At 41.2% G+C, this 19,425-nt stretch overlaps 1 protein-coding gene across 16 annotated transcripts in view; it reads right to left on the reverse strand.

Annotated features, from left to right (window-relative positions):
- The window catches only part of BRSK2 (BR serine/threonine kinase 2), a 410,538-nt gene that overhangs the window by 241,239 nt on the left and 149,874 nt on the right, over positions 1–19,425 (reverse strand). The gene's annotated exons all lie outside the window — the stretch shown is intronic.

The following is a 19,425-nucleotide window of genomic DNA, read 5'->3' on the forward strand; positions in this document are numbered from 1 at the left end:
TGCTCTCGTCATTCTTCCTGTAAAAAGGTAGAAGACTACAAAGAGAGAGAAGAATACAGGTAGAGTTTATTTTCAGCCGGAACTCGCCAGAACTCAGTTGTGGCACCTCTCAGGTGGGTTCTATTTGCATTCAATGAGAACAAGGGAGGTGTTCATGGTGAGTTCTTGCACCTCTTTTTCTAGAAAAATAGCACAGAATACAGGTGAATGACTGGCTATGCTGGTGGTGGTGTTGAGAGGAGTTTGCTTTCTGGGACCATGTTCTAAGATCCTTTGGTGGCAGAAGATGGGCTGCACATCACAAGACTCCCAGATGGCTTCAATGAAGCCCCTTGGTTCATCAACCTCTGGTGCATCATTGAATCACCATCCCTCCTCCATCACAAACATCAAATCCAAAGTATGACCACATGTTTAGGGTTGATAACATATTGGGACAGCCCCATGGTTGCCATGAAGTCTTGAACTGCTCCTAATGGGGATTTTTGAGGGGTTCCCAGCACCAAGTCTAAGACTGTTGGACTACAGGACTACATGGCTGCTGGTATACTGACAAAATTCCCAGTCAGTCCCTAAAACTCAGCATTGGATACACTTGAATCTAGGTCCAGAAGCTGTGGAAGCAAGAATGAATGGAGTAAAAAAAACAGAATTAAGAAGTACAAATAGGACGAAATGCAAAGGTGAGCTCCTCTCACTGTTCAAATCACACACAAAAAACCCTGTCCATCTTTTTCTGAATATAATGGGTATATATATATATATATATTCTAGAAGCAGATGCTACTAATCCCCTGGTTTTTCAGTTGCATAATTCATAAAGCTTCAGAAAGAAGAATACAAAGTTTGAGAGTCCATAAGCTGAATGGAATGCTTACTGTCTTTAACACACACACCTAACTGCAAAAACAACCAAAAGACAGGTGCGGAATTCAGACGTTGAACCCCTCTATAAATAACAAGTATTAACAGATGCTCTATTTCAGCTTTTGCTCCCACCTGTGTAAATATTCACATACTCATAAACTGCCACAAGCTAATTTTATTTTATTCTAGAGATCAAGGTCCTAAGGAAAAATATCTAATTCATTCATCACCTTAAACTTTCAACAAGAGGAAGAATTTGTTTGTGTGCTTTTGGTATACTGCCAAAAATAAAACAGCACCTCATTGAGAACTATTAAATAAACAAAAATGTTGTAAGAATAAATATTTGATGGCTGCAGGCTGCATCGTTGACACATTTGCACTGCAATTTTGCCTCTGGTCTGAAGAGGTAGGAGTCTTGGGTCTATGACAATTTGTTCTGCTTTGCGGCAGGTGTAATTCCAAACCTTATGGACAACTGAAGGATGAGCCAAACGGATTACTAAAGCGAAACTGTTATTTTTGCTTTGGATGCTGCATGTTGTTTATGTAGTCATGGTATATTTATAGTATTGAAAAGTGGGTTTTTTTGTATGCTATTATAATTGCTATGTTATAATGAAATTGTTACTATGTTATTGTTTTGATATGTTATGAAATTATTTTTGTAGTGTTTGAAATGCATTCCTGTTTTCTTTGTGGAAAGCCACATTGGTCATGATTTGTGTGTGGGAAATGGCATATAAATAAAATGAATGAATGAATGAATGAGTGAATGAATTACAGCTCTATATGCAAAATTCTGTAACATTTGCAAGAAAGCAACATATCATCGAAATACAAACCCCCAGCGCCTGCCTGCCTGCCTTCCTGTCCTGGAGACCTAACCAAGGTTTGGAAATCTCATTCTTTTCTCTGCAGAGAAAAAAACAGAAGGCTAGGGGCTGCCAGAGAAACTGAGGCCTGCCGATCTAAAAGAGAACCTTGCCTGATTGGGTTCTCCTTTACTCATCAGTGCTTGGCTGCCTCCCAGAGACACAATAACTGCACTTTCCACACTTGAAGCTCACTGAATGCATTGGGGGTTTTTTAAGCATGCATTTAATTTGACACAATCTTTTATGTTTCACACTGAGTGGCACTTTTACTTGTTAGTAGTCATTAATTAATTGTTTGAGTATGTATGCAGGAATGTATGATTTGATGGTGGCCATAAAGTGCTTGGGTGGGTGGACAGGCAGAGGTGGGATTGTTTGCCAGGAAAAATATTATGGGTTAACTCACTCCCTTATCTAAATTCCTCCATGTCTGCTTCTGCCATTATATATTTTTAAAAAACCTATGGGAGAAGAGATCACAGAACTCCCACCATCATTTGAAGCAAGAATTAACAGATGTATAATTATATGGTTAGGTGGTTCTAATAGTGTGTTTTTTATTGCTGTATTTTAGGTATTTTAGATATTTTATATTTTCATGTTTGAAAACTGCTTTGACTATACAGTGAAAAGTGGCATGTAAATGTTTAATAAATCAATTGATCAGGATACACAGACACATTAGAAAACTTATACTTCCTCAGGCACTCTAGATCTTCTAATCCTACTGGGTTTTTTATATAGTTTTTATGTTAAACTACTTTTCTGCTTTGCTTTTACTGTGCTTTATATTGATTTTTTTATGTTTTACTATTTTAATGTATATGCAAGCTGCTTTGGGAGCTCTAAGAAGCTCTCTCACTCGCCCACACACATACACAGTTCAGATATTCAGATGCTATGCTTTTTCCAGTCAGAACATCAATCCCACAAATGTTTGGGGTTTTTTAAATGTCTGGATACTTGTAATAACTGCCTTGATCCAGTGAAAGTGATAAAAAAGAGCAGAGACTGATCTCTACATATGAATTGTTTCCACTGTTATTGCAAAATGCTGTTGAAAGGGGTGAAAACCACAACCAGCATTCAGCGTGTGTGTACCATTCAGAGTCCACTTCTGTACCATGCCCACAATGCCTAACAGATTTTGATTATTACTCATCATGTCTTAGGTGGGGGGAGGGTCCCAAGCTCCACAAGCAAAGCTGTAGGCAAGCAGATTCTTGCTGATATCTCAGTTCCCTTAATTACGACTAGTACTTGAGATCGGTTTCTTGTTAGTCTAGAATTAAACTAGAGAAGTCTAAATTATTCAGCTGTTGGCAAGCAACTTGTACACATCCATATCCACAGTTATTTTCTAGACAGATGCGATCCCTGTCTAGAAGATTCACTCAAACTGACCCTCGAGAAAGTAGTGCAATGTAATTATTTGTCTCCATATGGGACCAGATTCATAGCTACTACTGACACATTTAAGTCTTTGCACTGATCTGAATGAGAAAATCAACCATATTTTTTGCTCTATAAGACTCACTTTTTCCCTCCTAAAAAGTAAGGGGAAATGTGTGTGCGTCTTATGGAGTGAATGCAGGCTGCGCAGCTATCCCAGAAGCCAGAACAGCAAGAGGGATTGCTGCTTTCACTGCTCAGCGATCCCTCTTGCTGTTCTGGCTTCTGAGATTCAGAATATTTTTTTTCTTGTTTTCCTCCTCCAAAAACTCCTCCAAAGTCTTGTGGTCTGGTGCGTCTTATAGAGCGAAAAATACGGTAGTTTCGAATTTGTTTCTGAAACAACCTTGAATGCTTTGCTTTAAGCAACAGGCTGATGGCTGCTTACAAAACAGAATAAAATAAATGTAGTTTCCCCACTCGATTCCCTTTTTAAAAGGGGGACTGGACTAGAGACACACACTAAGGTCATTCCTATCAGAAGCAGATGGGCAGGAGGAGGGATGAAGTGAGTGCTTGGTCTAAGCTCAAACTTGAATCCATCATTTTTGAGAAAACTATGGACTCAGAGTCCACTCATATGACCAAAATGCCATGTTGAAAATGTAAGAAAACAAAAAGACCATCATAAAAGAGGTATCCTATGTACTAAACTATAATATGATCGAACATAAAGCACTAATGTAAACAAACATATGTGTATTAAATTGCCATACTACCATCAACAATAAAAAATACAGTGAAATGTGAAACACATATGAACATGTACCTAATATACAATGACACTAATACAGAGCTATATTGTATTTCAGGAGAGGTAAAGGTAAAAAGGTAAAGGACCCCTGGATGGTTACATCCAGTCAAAGGTGACTATGGAGTGTGGCGCTCATCTTGCTTCAGGCCGAGGGAGCTGGCATTTGTCCACAGACAGCTTTCCCCTGGGCAAAGTGGCCAGCATGTCTAAACCACTTCTGATGCAATGGAACACCATGACGCAAGCCAGAGTACACAAAAAAGCCGTTTACCTTCCCACCACAGTGGTACATATTTATCTGCTTGCCCTGGTGTGCTTTCGAACTGCTAGGTTGGCAGAAGCTGGGACAGAACAACAGGAGCTCACCCTGTCATGTGGATTGAAACCGCTGACCTTCCGATCAGCAAGCCCAAGAGGCTCAGTGGTTTAGACCACAGCACCACCTGCTCTGTGGTATATGCTGGAAGAGAGTGTACATCAGTACATCAGAAGATCAGTGTTCTTCTATTTGAAGTTCTGACATATACCACAGTGAGGCAAGTCACACATGAATCCTTGATGATAGCACCCACCATCTAGAATGCCCTCCTTTGAAAAGCTTGTGAGGCAGAGACAATAATGACTTTTAAGACTGACATGTTTATTCAAACTTTCATGGACTCTTTTAGTACCTTGTTTAGTTTGCTTGTGTGTGTGTGTGTGTGTGTGTGTGTGTGAGAGAGAGAGAGAGAGAGAGAGAGAGAGAGAGAGACTTGCATTTTATGTTTATCTCAGTTTTGTCTAGTTTTCATGAAATTTTACTTAATGCTGTATTTTTATTGATTTTATGTGAACCACTTAGAGATTTTATTATATTCATCAGGATATGAACAAAATAAATAAATAATGGGTGGGTGGGTGGATCTCCATCCGCACAACAGAGACAATTCTACCCAAGATACAGAGATATTCTGAGGGTTAAAACACATTAAGTTAAAATGCTTCAATAGATATTATAGTGATGAGACCTACAGAGAATCAACAACTGGATCAGCACAGCATTTATCTGACTTTGTGTAAAGCCCATCTACAATGTGTGAGTCAGTACAGCCCTCAAGACCTTCTTTGCTCTGGCACTAAAAGCAATAAAAGCTTCAAAACTGTATTAATTTTTTCCACCTGAAAGAGTTTTGTAGTTTTTTTAAGGAAAAGAAAAGAAAAGGAGGCAGCCTGCATCCACACAGGCCCAATAGCAGATTTTAAACACCCAGTAGGACTGCCTGTCTGTCAGGAAGTCAAACCTTCCCTTTTGCCATCCATCACAACTGTTGAACCATAGTATCTTTTGGAGTCAAGTGCAACCCCACTGAAGCAGACTGACACTATTTATGGTGCTCTGAAGCTTGTCATTTATTTGATTCCCCAGCCCCCCCCCCCCCCCGGCTCCCTTTTTATTACTGTCACAGCAAAAGCTCACACAGACACATGGTTCCAGGGAATAAAAGCTGCATCACCTGCACTGGCTCAAACTGCTCATTATGCCACTATATTTACTATTTATGGCACACCATGTGCCACTCAAAGCAATCAACATCAGAGACCATCCATATGTGTAAGCTACTATAGGAAAACACAAGGGAGAAAGGGTCCTTGCCCCACACCCTGTCCCAGATGCAAAGAACAATAGAGGGAAGAATGGAGGAGGGAGGGGGGAAAGGCAAAATATGATTTTTTGTCGCAAGAAGCACACAAAGTTACAGACACCAGCTGTTTCGAATCAGCTAGGTGGCTTCCACCTTAAATATTTTATTTGCTTATTTATTACATTTATAGTGTTATTTGTTTATTTGTTTGTTTGTTTGTTGACTTTGTATACCGCCCTTCATCCATAGATCTCAGGACTTATGTTCACAACATAAAATTACAATAAAAAATACAATAAAAAATACCACAAAATACATAATAAAAATAAGAACAACAGCTAAGCAATAATCTCCAGTCCCAGGACTTACGACAAGGGAGACAGATTCAGATCTCCACTTAGCCATGAAGCTTATGTGTGGTTGAGGCCAACATACCGCTCAAGGTTGTGGCTAGCATGAAATAAAGGTGGCATGGTTCCCCTCCCCATTTTTATCCTCACAACAGTCCTGTGAGGTAGGTTAGGAGGAGAGACTGTGATTATGAGCTTTATGGCCAAGTGGGGATTTGAACCCGGGCCTGCCCAGTTCCTAGTCCAGCACTCTAACTACTACGCCACACTGGCTTTTCATGTAACTATGGGAGGTTATAAAAGATACTCCAGCTGTTGTGCAATGGCAGCGGCTACCTTGCAGTCAATACAAAATATGGAGAAGGCCGCAGCCAACAATTGTTCATTGACTATTTATTTATTTTAGTATACTTTGCCTGTCCATTCAATTTCATCTTACAATCTCAGGGCAGGTTGCAAATCAATTAAAATACAAGCAACCTAGGAAACAGACAGAGCCCATAAAACATGCCTAAAGTCAACTGACGATGAATCTTAGAAACATCTCACAGAGCTAGCAGAACAATGAGGTTAGTGTGAATGGATGGGGATCTTGAAAGAGGGACTCTTAGCAGTAAGAGGCTAACTCTTTACTACTGTGACAACTTCCCAGAGGCAGTAAGTGCGGGCCGGCCCCTGCTGCTGCACAACAACAACCCCAGCACAGATGGCCAGAGGGTGGCACTGCAGCTACAAATGAACATAAATATATAAAGATAGCTGAAATGATACAATAGTGGGTATGGTCACATGCGCTGCACAGGTTGCTGAAGTGAGGAAAGACCTGAAGTAAGAAGAACAGAAGGCTGCAGTTATATGCATGAGATGATGATCCAATGAGAGCTTTATTCCTTTGAATGTAAAGGTCATAAAGAGAGTAACATGTGGGAGTCTGAGCAGCTAAAAAGAAAAGCTGAGTTAATAAAAACTGCATCCAGGACAAAATAAAAAATGAAAGCTCTTCGACGTAATGTAAGCTTTTTCTCTCACCCCCTCAGGTTCAATCCAATCATTTATTAAATGTTCCCATGGAAAAAGTTTGGTGTCCCCAAGATAGCTACCTTCTCGCAGTTTCTGCACACCCTTCTGCAGTGTAAAGGAAAGGAACATTGCCAAATAAATCTACCTGTTTCTGACATCCCAGCATGAGACTTACAGGAATGTTTACTTCGATATTTTCTATGCTTAGTCCCCATATGACACACCACAGAGTGTGCGACAATCTTGCTCCATATGCTGACATGAGAAAATGTACTGGTGGGATTTTGTCACTCCTTACTTTGCTTTGCCTTCTAAGGTACTATAATTGAGTAATGGATATTGCCTGGCTACCAATTCAAAGTAAAGAATGTTGTCCAGCCTCAGGAAAAAGAAAAGTGTGAATGCTACCCAGCATTTTTAGAATGCTTCCCAGTGTAAAAAAAAAAAAAAAAGCCTTCTGTGAAAAAACCATTTTGGACTGGGTACTTAGCGGAAACTGGGTACCGTATTTTTCGCAGCATAGGGCGCACCGGACCATAGGGCACACCCAGTTTTTAGGGGGGGAAATCAAGAAAAAAAATCTTTTTCCCCCAGCCCCAAAGAGCAGCGTACAGGCTGCGCACAACCTCTCCCTGCCGGAGGGGTTGTGCGCAGCTATGGAACAAGCCAAGGCAGCGAACGGGATGGATCCCACTCGCTGTTTTGGCTTCCCCTTTAGCCCCGTGCAGCCTCTCCTTGCCGGGAGACGCTGCGCAGGGCTAAAGAATCCATAGTCCCGTGCAGCCTCTCCTTGCCGGAGGGGTTGCGCACAGCTATGGAAGAAGCCAAGGAAGGGAACGGGATGGATCCCGCTCGCTGTTTTGGCTTCCTCTTTAGCCCCGTGTAGCCTCTCCCTGCCAGGAGAGGCTGTGTGGAGCTAAAGAAGCCATAGCCCTGTTCAGCCTCTCCCTGCCAGAGGGGTTGCGTGCGGCTATGGCACAAGCCTGCATTCGCTCCATAGGACGCACACACATTTCCCCTCAATTTTTGGAGGGGAAAAACTGTGTCCAATAGAGCGAAAAATACGGTATTTAAAATGCAGACACACAAAAATGAATTATTGCAGAAATGAAGAGGAATCAATGTTTTATTTACTTGGGGTTTTTAAATAGTTATTTTTATCATTATCAACATATTCACTTCACTTCACCACACTCCTATATGGTAGGGCAATTAGTGGTCCGCAGACCTCAGGGTGTGTGAGATCATAAGCTACTCAAGAAGTTCAGAATGGAGCAGAAATACAAACTGGAGCTCAGTTATGTCCTAGCCTAACATTTTGTCATTTAAATTGTCTCAGTTATATAGCCTGTTTAAATACTTGTGCTCATAATTTTGTTGTTATTATTATGATTGCATTCTATTGATACATCAGGGTAGTCAATGTGGGGCCCTCTAGATATGGTTGGACTACAAATCTAAACTGCCTCAGCCAACAGTGGTGGCATAAAGGTTATAGCATTGGACAAGGACAGGGAAGACCAGGGTTCAAATCCTCACTCACTGGATGACCTTGGACCTCTCATTGTCTGTTCGCCTAACCTACCACACAGGATTGTTGTAAAGATAATCACAAAAGCCACCTTGAGCTCCTTGTAGGAAGAATGGGCTATACACGTAATAATAAACAAAATAAAATGATGAAGTTGCTGCCCAACAACATTGGAAGGCTGTTACAACTTGTATGTTACATGCCAACTACAGGTGGTCATCACAACCATTTATATAATAAATGATTAAAAAGGTAAAAGGTAAAGGACCCCTGGATGGTTAAGTCCAGTCAAAGGTGACTACAGGGTGTGGCACTCATCTCGCTTTTCAGGCCGAGGGAACTGGCATTTGTCCGCAGACAGCTTTCCGGGTCTTGTGGCCAGCATGACTCAACTGCTTCATATACATATGAGGTAGTTGAACAAAATTTTGAATAGAAGTTTCAGGGAGATGGAGTTAGTCAGCCTTATGAACTCTTTACTCAGGGGTTTAGTAGAGTTTGCCCTGATGAAAGGAGGCAAGAGAGCTGTTAATTTAAGTTTGTTGACTGGATCACTGCCCAAGGCTGCTACCCAGCACTTTTTGTTTTGTTTTCACTGCTCTATTTCTGGTCAATGGAACCCATCTAGGAATGAATGTCATGCCTTACAATCCTTTAGGTTTCCAACCATGACTATGGTTCTTCTACACTGAGTGTTGCTCAGTCTTCCTTAGCACTGTTGATGGGCTGACATTTAAACAAAAACCAAAAGAAAAGAAGATAAAAGATATCAAGGCATATGAAAGAAGGGAAAACCCAACTACACACAACTACACAGACCACTGATCCAGACAGACTTGCAATTTGAAACAGCTATCTATTTGAAATCTCACTCTTCTAAAACAGATGCAGAGTGCTGGTTGTCTCTTAGCAGCTATTGTCAAAACTTAACATGAATGCTGAATTTCACTTTTCTTATTATCAGAAAAATCTAATCAGGCAGATTAAATATAAATATGTACAGTGAAACAATTTCAAGTTTCTGCCACATCAGTAACTTTGGCTCAGCATCTATAATTGTTTCTGTGCTGATATTATACACTGTTTAATATGAGGTGGGTGGTTTGGGGTTTGTTTTTGGTTTTTTGCTATGCACACGTTAAATTACTTTGGGATTTTTTAAAGCATAAAACCACATGAAGTCTAATAAATCAGCCAGTCAATCAAATCAACACAGAACACAACAGCCCAACCTGTTGATGAAAAGGGGTTAACAAGGAGCACATTACACCACTGCCTGAGAGTGTCTGCACTGATTTCCTTCAACATGCTAAGTAGAACTTTGGGTACTGTTTTCAAGCTTTAACACCTGAAATAGTTTAAGTTCCTATATTTAAGCCTTGGGCTCTTACCTGGTTCTATGTTGCATTGATAACAAGCTAGGGAAGAAATCCATCTAACTACAGTGGTACCTCAGGTTAAGAACTTAATTTGTTCTGGAGGTCCATTCTTAACCTGAAACTGTTCTTAACTTGAGGTACCACTTTAGCTAATGGGGCCTCCCGCTGCTGCTGCGCCGCCGGAGCACGATTTCTGTTCTCATCCTGAAGCAAAGTTCTTAACCCAAGGTACTATTTCTGGGATAGCGGAGTCTGTAACCTGAAGTGTCTGTAACCTGGAGTACCACAGTAATGTAAACTGTACCTATCCAAGTGGGACTTTAAAAGTTCTATCTTATCCTGTAAAGCAAGCCCACTTGTAAACCAAGCCCGCTTTCTTTTTCTAACTCACAGCTCTTAAAATTTTAGGATTGTGCTGCATTGCAATGCACCCTACAAAGCTGAAAGCTGACATCAGATCCAATGCTAGCAGGTACAGTGTCAGATAGGATGATAACATTTCATCCAGACTGAGAGAACTGCTTCGGCATGCCGGGGCGGGGGAACCACCATAGCAAATAATCTCAGACTGCTTGGAGATTGACTAGATGACTGAATGCATTACCCAGCACTAGCTTCTAAAAGTCTGTTGCAGTGAGACAGCTTCACCTGATGAGAAATAATTAAAAGTCATTTTATTTTGCCTTTGTACTGACAGCTTTAAAGGCATAAGGGGTAAGGATGAGATGAAACACACCAACACTTTTGAGTTGTAGGCTACTTCCCCATCTCATTCATTTACAGATGCATTCACCCACACACAAAAACTACTGTTGGGTTTTCACCTTATATTTTAGCAGATTTGGTTGATTTTCTGCATCTTTTCATGATTATTCTCTTCTGCACTAAGCAAAGTCTGTTCTGTCCTTCCTTCCTTCCTTCCTTCCTTCCTTCCTTCCTTCCTTCCTTCCTTCCTTCTTTCTGTTTAGGCTTACAAGCACCTTATAATTGCAGTCCAACTCAGGCAAAAGCCTAGAAATGTTCTTGTTAAGGTTTCCCCCTCACCCTGAAAGCAGCTAAATAAACAACAACAGTTTAAAGAAGTCACACTTACTTATTGCAACTTAATGCATATGATCCAGCAAAATCTCTGCTTTGCATGCATGCATACCTAATCTGGGTTTTCTTTTGCTTAGTTTCCAGTTCACCTCCACCTGTTCATTTGGGAGAGGAGGGACAGCACTAAACCAAAGCAAAACTCACACAGGAATCTCACATGCACGTGGTTGTGGATGGCATTTTAAGTATTGAGGTCCTAAATGTGAACTGCACTGACATCACAGCACAGAAGACAGAAACTCAGTCCTTGACAGCTATCCCTACCATTAAGTCAGTTAAAAAAAAATACGCTTCTCACAGTCTGTTCTGCATATAACTAAAACATTCCTCTTCTCCCAGGCCTTTGGCTAATTAAACTGGTGGGGGGTGTATTAATTTTGTTTTTACTACGATATGTATTTTTGTGTTGTAAACCATCCTGTGATCCTCGGATGAAGGGTGGTATAGAAATAAGAAGAGGGATAGGACTAAGAATAAATTTTAGGTGTGTTGTTACACATTGAGCTAGTTGTCTCACTGCAGACACCACAAACAGAAGTGTGAGACACTCATCTGCAGTTAATTCCATGCATAGTGTCAGCATTCATACTGCCAGCTCAACATGTGGCAGAGTGAGTTGCTAAGAAGAGTCTGCATGCATTAGCTGTGTGTATGGGGGGGGGGAGAGAGCCTTCAAGAAACAAATATGGCACAGGAGATCTGTGATGGGATTAACCAATTTTAATTTTTGCAATCAAACATGTTTAGGCAGCTCCAAATTTGTCTGGAGCAGTGAAACTGGAGGAGGAAGAGGGGAATTACAGGCTTCCCTCAGAGCTAAAGCCAGTGTTTTTGATGGAGAATTGGATTTAGTTCATGAAAATGACATGGTGCTGGGGATGTTAAACATCCAGCACCACTGCTCCAATCAAATTCAGAGTCCCATAACTCTCTTGGGGGGGGGGAATGGGGAGACCCTATACAATTTGGGACTTGAAGGAAATCCTTCTTCAATATAGACCTGCCTAGATGCTAACACTTAGCTGGGGGGCCGTCATGGTACTGCAACCATCTCTGATGGGAGGGCCTTCTAGATGGTGGCACCTTGGCTATGGAGCCTGTCTCTTCTGCAATATGACTGATGCAAATTCTTATAAACTGTAACTGCCAGCAGAAGACATGCCTTTTCATTCAGGCATTTGATGAACATTAATGTCCAAAACCTCTTGGTTTATTACTACGTTAGTTTTCTGGCTATTTGTAAACTGATATATATTTCTTTTTATTATATGTGCTTTTTTTGTATGCTTTTTATGCACCTTGCTATGATATTGCAGCTGCAGTGAAGAGCAAATTTAAAAAAATGTTTCAAATAAATACATAAATAAACCAATCTCCCATGTCATGTGTGGAGTCACCCTCAGTCCTTAGCTTTGCCAAATGCATTCATCAAATTTTATACACTACTATATTAAGCAGTCTTAGGGAAAAGATTACACACAAGTAAGATTTCCTTAAAGGGTGTGCTGGCTGTGGCTGATGGGAGCTGTAGTCTTAACACATCTGGAGGGCACCTGGTTAATGACGACTTACCGGTACTTAAAGAGGGTTGCAGGCCTTTGATTCCAAATCTTAGGCTTAACATCTGTTTCGGAAAAGTTGTGCACCTGCGCCCCCCCCCCAAGGGGAAGGCTGAAAGAGAGGGTTTGGGGTGCGTCTATGCTGTCAGTTCTTACTAGGGGGGTGGGAAACTTCTGGCTGGTTTAATATGCATCATTTGTAAGTCTATTTTCTTAAAACACCCTCAGGATATATTTTATAGCAGCCAAAAACAACTGGAGACTTTCAAAATCTGTTACAAATATACCAGATTGTTAGTAGCCTTATTGCGGTTCTTTAAGATGTATGTGCCTGGTATAAAAGATGTATACAATATAATGCCTTTCCATTTTGTTCTCTGTGCTGGAGTTATGGGCTTGTTTTCCATTATATTTGATTTCTATTCTATTTTACTGTGTTATTGTGGTCCCTTCCAACTCTACAATTCTATGATTTACTGATGTAAAAACCAGCCTATTGGTGAAGGGTGATAATCAAAGTCTTAAGCAAGGGAGCACTTTTTGTTGGACCATCTAAGGTCCAATTTTTAATATTAAAAGAGCAGAGTGATTGCTGTTCTCCCAGTGATCTGTCCCAGTATGTGCAAATTTAGAAATCATGTGGTAAGAACCAAAACATTGGGACCTGCTCTTCAACTGGTGACTGGAGACACAGTGGCTCTTCCCATGCAATCCTACCCACTCACCTACCCCAATTGTCTGCCTGCTTTATAGTGAAGCAGCGTGGAATAAGGCCATGGAAGATGGGAAATCACACTACTGCCATAACATAAAAATTGTTCCTCATCTTTATAATACTGGGAGCAAGCTTCTAAATTCCTCTTCAAGTGCTGTTATGTAAACATAATGGGGGAAATGTGTTTTAAACAATTTGACTGGCGAAGAACGCTTATATCACTGATGGCCATACAGCTGTCAACGTTTCCACAAGTCAAGTCCAAAGTTTGTCTCGTCCCTCCACCAAATGCCTTGGATTTGTTTTTTCTCTAGAATTTAGCTATGAAGCATGCAGCAGCACATTGTTGAAGAGAAAGGTGCAACTCACATTCACAGGTCTTTCTGATCTTGGGCAGCTATGCAACAAACTTCCTTTGGTACTTGCAGTACCTATCCTACAGATTGGCAGCCTATAATGTAGTCTGCTGTCAGAATTTCACAGTAAATGATCCAACAGACAGCTTAGTCTTGCTTTCCTTATGCACCATATTCCCAGCTATGTTTTCTGCTTGCTGTCTTGTAAGTCAAATTAGAGAATCTTAAGAACTCCCTCCACCACTACCATTGCTGGTAAGAGTCATGTGCATTCTAAAGCAATACAGCCTAGTGTACTGAAAATTGTCCTGCAGGGTGGGTCTCAGCAACTTGGAAAAAGAAAATGAAGAACAATTGTCAGCATGATTAAGAATAATGTGTTTATGAATTGTTTTCTGGAGAGTTTCACAACTGATAGAGTTATAAGAAAAATCTTTAAAATCCTCTGTAACAGACCCTCCTTTTTGCAGATCATATCCTCTCTCTTTAGCAATGGCATCCATCCACAGATTACACAAGCCATGTCAGTGAAATGACTCTTGGTTCTGGACAGTCTGCAGAATCAAGCAAACTTTCATAGTTCTGGCAGAACGTTTAATGCAATAGTTGTTACAGTTCTGCTTCTAACCTAACAGGGGCAGACAGAAAGGTGAGAGACCTAATCGTGAAGAACAAGCAAAAGGTAAATCTCCATTACTTTTGTATGGTTAGATATTCCCCAAGTGACACTACTTACCTTAGGGGTACAAAAGAAAAGTTAAACATGAGTGTAGTCTCAGATGAAATGAAAAGAAAACAATTTGGATTACTTCAACAGGTTTGCACACTGAAAGACATGCTGATAATGACATCAAAACTCATGGCACCCTTTGTTCCAGCCTCTCAAGCCCTAGTTGCCCTCTCTAAAAACATACTGCTTAGTGTAATGAAATATCGATACCTATTAAAAACAAACTGAAGTAGTGTCGGGGGTTCAGAATCTCAAGAACAAGGGTCTTCCTGGACCATTCCTTTGAAGTTTTCAGAGACATCAAAAGAATGCACTCACTATCAACCTCATTAGTGAGGCCTGAAGATGTTTTTAATACTCTAGCATGCACAGAAAATGCATCACAGAATCCCCAATAGGCTTTGTCCCATTTTTATTCCTTTATAAGATTAAATACAAAATGCCTCAGTGTGATGATTCATAGGATTGGGTTATAATTTGTAAGTAACTCTCTGGGCTAAATGCTTGTAGAGCAAACTTGTAGTGAGCGCTAGTGGGTGAGCAGCCACCCAGGGTCTGAATCTCTCAGGGGAGGCCTGAACAACCCATCAAAGTGAACACAGCCCATCCATCATGTACTTTGCCCTGCCAGGCTCTTGATAACCACACTGTTTTCACAATCTGAATACTAGCTGCTGGAGAGCACAAGTGGGGACTGTGCTATTGTGCTCATGTCCTGCTTGTGGGTTTCCCATAGACATCTGGTTGGCCACTATGAGAACAGGATGCTGAACTGGGTCGGCCTTTGGTCTAATCCAACCTGTCTCTTCTTAATTATACTAATAATACTTTGCATATGAAGCACTTTGTGCAATCATAGGAGCTATACAAACACATTATATCCTGTTTTAATCCTTACAAGAACCCTTTAAGGTAGGTCAGCCTTCTTACCCCCGCCCCCCCAATATTACATTGGCTGAGAGTGAGTGGCTTGATTAAGCCCACCTAGAGAGTTCACAGTAGAGTCCAGATTCAAACATGGAACTTCCTCTTTTCCAGCTCAGCCTCTTAGCAAACAGTATGAATAATATGTCCACACAAAAGGTGATCAGTGAGAATCTGGGCATCACAGCATGCATATGACCATGACGTCTCAAACTCAGCCACAGTGAATGACTAGTAGTGTAAGCAATGCAATGCAAAGCAGAGAGGTCTACTTAATACATTGTTTTAATGTGTTAAAGGGTCTTGGGGGTGGGTTGATCAGAAAAATGGGGTGAAAAAGGCTTCACAAGCTAGAGAAAGAGATCCTGTGGAAATTAAATATTTCTTCTACGCTGCCAGCTAATGCAACCAAACCAAGTAAGGAGCCACAATTCCAAAACATCTTGAGCACTAAATCCTTGGAGGGCTCCAAGGTGGATTATGCATCACTCACATTACATTAGCAGAAGAACTGAATGAAAGAAGGATGAAAAGAGAATAAATCAGCTATAATCAATATCTTAGGTTTTAAATTTCCGCCTTACTTTCTTTCTCCTTGCATGAGGATGGAACACTTAAAAGTGATGTGAGAATACTTTACAGACGAAGGGTCAAAGAGGAGGTCTGCTTAAACTTGCACTAGTATTTCCTTCCAAGTTCCTTTTATTAATCCTCCAAACAATCATTAGAAAATAAGCAGGCCCCTCACAATGAACTCTACACACAAGCATGCCCTTTAAAATCCAAAAGCACACCTGAGCACAATCTTTCCCCAGAAGCCTGGAACCATCTCAGGTCACCTTCAAGAACTGGCATGTTCAATTCGCACACCTGTGCAACGTGAGGTTGGGGGTGGGGGAAGTAAAGTGCTCTTTCTAAGCTTAGCTTCTCATATTGCCTCTCACCAGGCTCTACAATTTTTCCTGCTAAGCAGCGGCGTAGCGTGGGTTGTCAGCACCCGGGGAAAGGCAAGTAATTTGCGCCCCCTAACCCAGGGCAAGGCAAGTAATTTGCGCCCCCTAACCCGGGGCAAGGCAAGTAATTTGCGCCCCTAACCCCTAACCTGCCGCCGCTGCCAGCTTCTTCTTGCTGCTGCCTGGGCTGGTCGGGTGTGGTTCTCTCCCGCGCTCAGCGCTGCGCTGGGCGGCCGCTGCACTGTCCCTCCCCCAGATAGTCCCTCCCTCGCTCTCTCTCTGCTCCGCACCGCAATGCACGCCTGGCACCCTCCCCCTCCACAGTGGGTGGCGACCCGGCAGCTCGGATCGGATTCGCACAGCCAGCACTGCAGTGAGAGAGAGTGAGTGAGCCAGGTAGGGGCAGAGAGCTGCGAGTGCGAGCGCGCCCCCCCCCAAAATGTTGCGCCCGGTGCGGCTGGCCCCCCCTGCACCCCCCACACTACGCCACTGCTGCTAAGCTCCTGTCCTCATCTTTAGCAATCTAATTGGCTTCCTTTCTGAACCAGGCACACTTCCCTGAAATCTGATGCCACTATTCTCATTTACTAATGCTGCATTAAAGCAAATGTTCTGGGCTGGGTACATCTTAAGCACACACTTCATTCTAAAACACACACATATGAAGAGGTATAGCAATTTAGCCAATTAAATAATGTTTATATTCTAATTTATGATTAGATGTATTGAGATGTAAGAGGTCTCATACTCCTGCCCCCTTTTTCCTTGTCTTCCACTTCCTCTTTCACGTCAATCTATTCCTTGATTTAAATGGCATGTGATACTCTCAAAAGAGTATCTCACTGCTAAAATGTAAATCCAGTGTAAGGTGACAAGCAACATTACAAGCACATATGAACAAACATCACAATGCCAGCAAACATTTTCAGCAACACACAGCTACATTTTTCATGTCATCTTTACATTGTGTTTGAAGAAGGTAAATTATTCCATGAAACTTTATAATACTTAACACTGAATCCTAAGATATCAAGGTGGTAGAAAATTATATTCCCACTAATGGCAGCTCTTCAAAATGTATTGCCTTTATGTGGTGCAGTGAAGTAATAAAAATGCATTATAATTTTAATAGGCACAAAAAGTAGGTCCTATTACATTTGCCTATATTATGTGAAAGAGCATTGATGGATCTCAGGTCACTTCCAGATACTCTGTTTTCACTGAGCATTCATTTTGTTTCTAGGGATATCAGATAAAGTTGCATCAAGTAAGCATCATCCCACATTTTCCAGTGCACTTTTTATATAGTTCAGTCCTCCTCTTCATGTGTGGCAACTTTTTCTCTGAATCATGAGAGTTAATTGAAAGAGCAGGACTGATAGTGCAAATGCAGGCTATTGAGTAATACCTCAATAGCCTGCCTTGAAGTGGACTAGAATGATTGTCTTTAGTTGCATTCCATCCTCTGTATATATATTTTTAAGCGTGCCACTGAGAGACATGAGCTGACTGCAATGTAGATAGGCCACTTCAGGTCAATATGGAGATGTATGTATTTAGCCTGGCAAAAGCTCTACTATCAATTGTCAGTATAGACCAGCTATTGGTGTGTTTGGGTTTCTTAAAAAAGAAATGCCACAGAATAAGCAAAAAGGAAGAGGCGTTTAGAGCTGAGAGTAAGTGATTTCTGCAGAAATCTTTTTTTGTCACATATCAGATAGAAGAGTAACAGTGATTGTTGGGTTTCAGAAGCATTGTATGGTCACAGGTATGGTCTTATTATATAAATAGCTCACTATATAATATTTCTGCATTCCTCTCCTAAGGGGGTATGTTCTTTTGATAACTGGATGCACTCAGCTTAATAGTACATTGTCCGGAAACACTCAAGTAGCTGGAAGCCTGCCATCCTTCACACATCTTTCAGAACCTCTCTTGGCTGGCAGAAGGGAATAGCAGAGCTATGACAAGGCATACACTTTAAGCAGAGGCTTAATACTGACCACAACTGAATCTTGAATCTACATACATCACACATCAACTCAAAGTGGCATACAGATGCAACAGAGATACTAAAACAGAAACAATTGAAACCTTAAAAAAAAAATCTCTACAAATAAAAGACAGGTATAACTGACCTGAAAGAGGCCATAAATACTTTAAAGCCCTTCAAGTTAAGGGCCAAAAGCCCAGGTAAAAAGGAAAGTTTTTACATGGTGCCTAAAACTAGATTATGCCAGTTGAGCCTCCCATGTGGAGTGACGTAGTCCTTGATGCTAGGCATAGCCACTGACTTGGTTGAGATCTACCTGTGTATAACTTATTTCAAATTATCCAAGTCTAATTTGGTGAATAAAACCCTGGAAGGTAGTTGCCTGATATTCTTCAAACGAGCCTCACTTTCAGGCCATCATCAAGGCATTTCTTTTGGGTTTACTGCTGAGCATCATAAGAATCACTAATCACTTTCAAAGGTTTTACCCATGTTGTTTATAGCACTTTGTATAATGCTGCAATTCTCTAAGAATCAGCCTAGACATTTCTCAATATCAATCACTAGAATGTACATTCCATTAATTAGAAGTTTAAGCCTTGTTATCTGCAAGGAGCATAGAAATTCAGGGATTTTTGCAGCAGCACCTCTAACATCTTGGTGAATTTCTTTCTCCCCATCTCCATCACTCAGATGTGTCTGCATATGGATACATGTACAAGCCAGTATAAGCTGTTGCTATGTCAACACTAACTACCCAGGAGAAGCAGGGAGGTACCAGTGGCAGCCTAAATTAGCAACATGCCCTCCTAAGCTACAGTGGAGTCATTTACTTCTGAGATGGCTGAAATAAAATAACAAACCTTTAATTAGCCGGGTGGAAATCTATAACCCTCTTTGCAATAATTCGCAGCATCTGTGCTGTAAACAAAACATGGATAAGCACACCAAAAGAGTGAAGAAAATTCAAGGGAAAACTTTGCCTTTGGGAACATGGAGGAAGGCTAGAAAAGCATGCACATAAATAATGGGTCTTGCTGATTCAAAGGTAGCCTGTCTGGAATGGGATGTTCCACCCTCACCCAGCATAAAAATCTGAAGTGGTTCCACTCCATGTTTTACACAGCAATCATGTTTGCTGTAGGCAGACTGTTGTTACACTAGAGTTTCCAGAAGCAAATAAGCGTGAACAACAGAGACATGTCTTTAAACATCTGTGTACATGTGTCTGAAAGCTGTGGTGA

Source organism: Podarcis erhardii, assembly GCF_964252035.2.
Source record: "Podarcis erhardii genome assembly, chromosome: 1".
Classification (NCBI taxonomy): domain Eukaryota; kingdom Metazoa; phylum Chordata; class Lepidosauria; order Squamata; family Lacertidae; genus Podarcis; species Podarcis erhardii.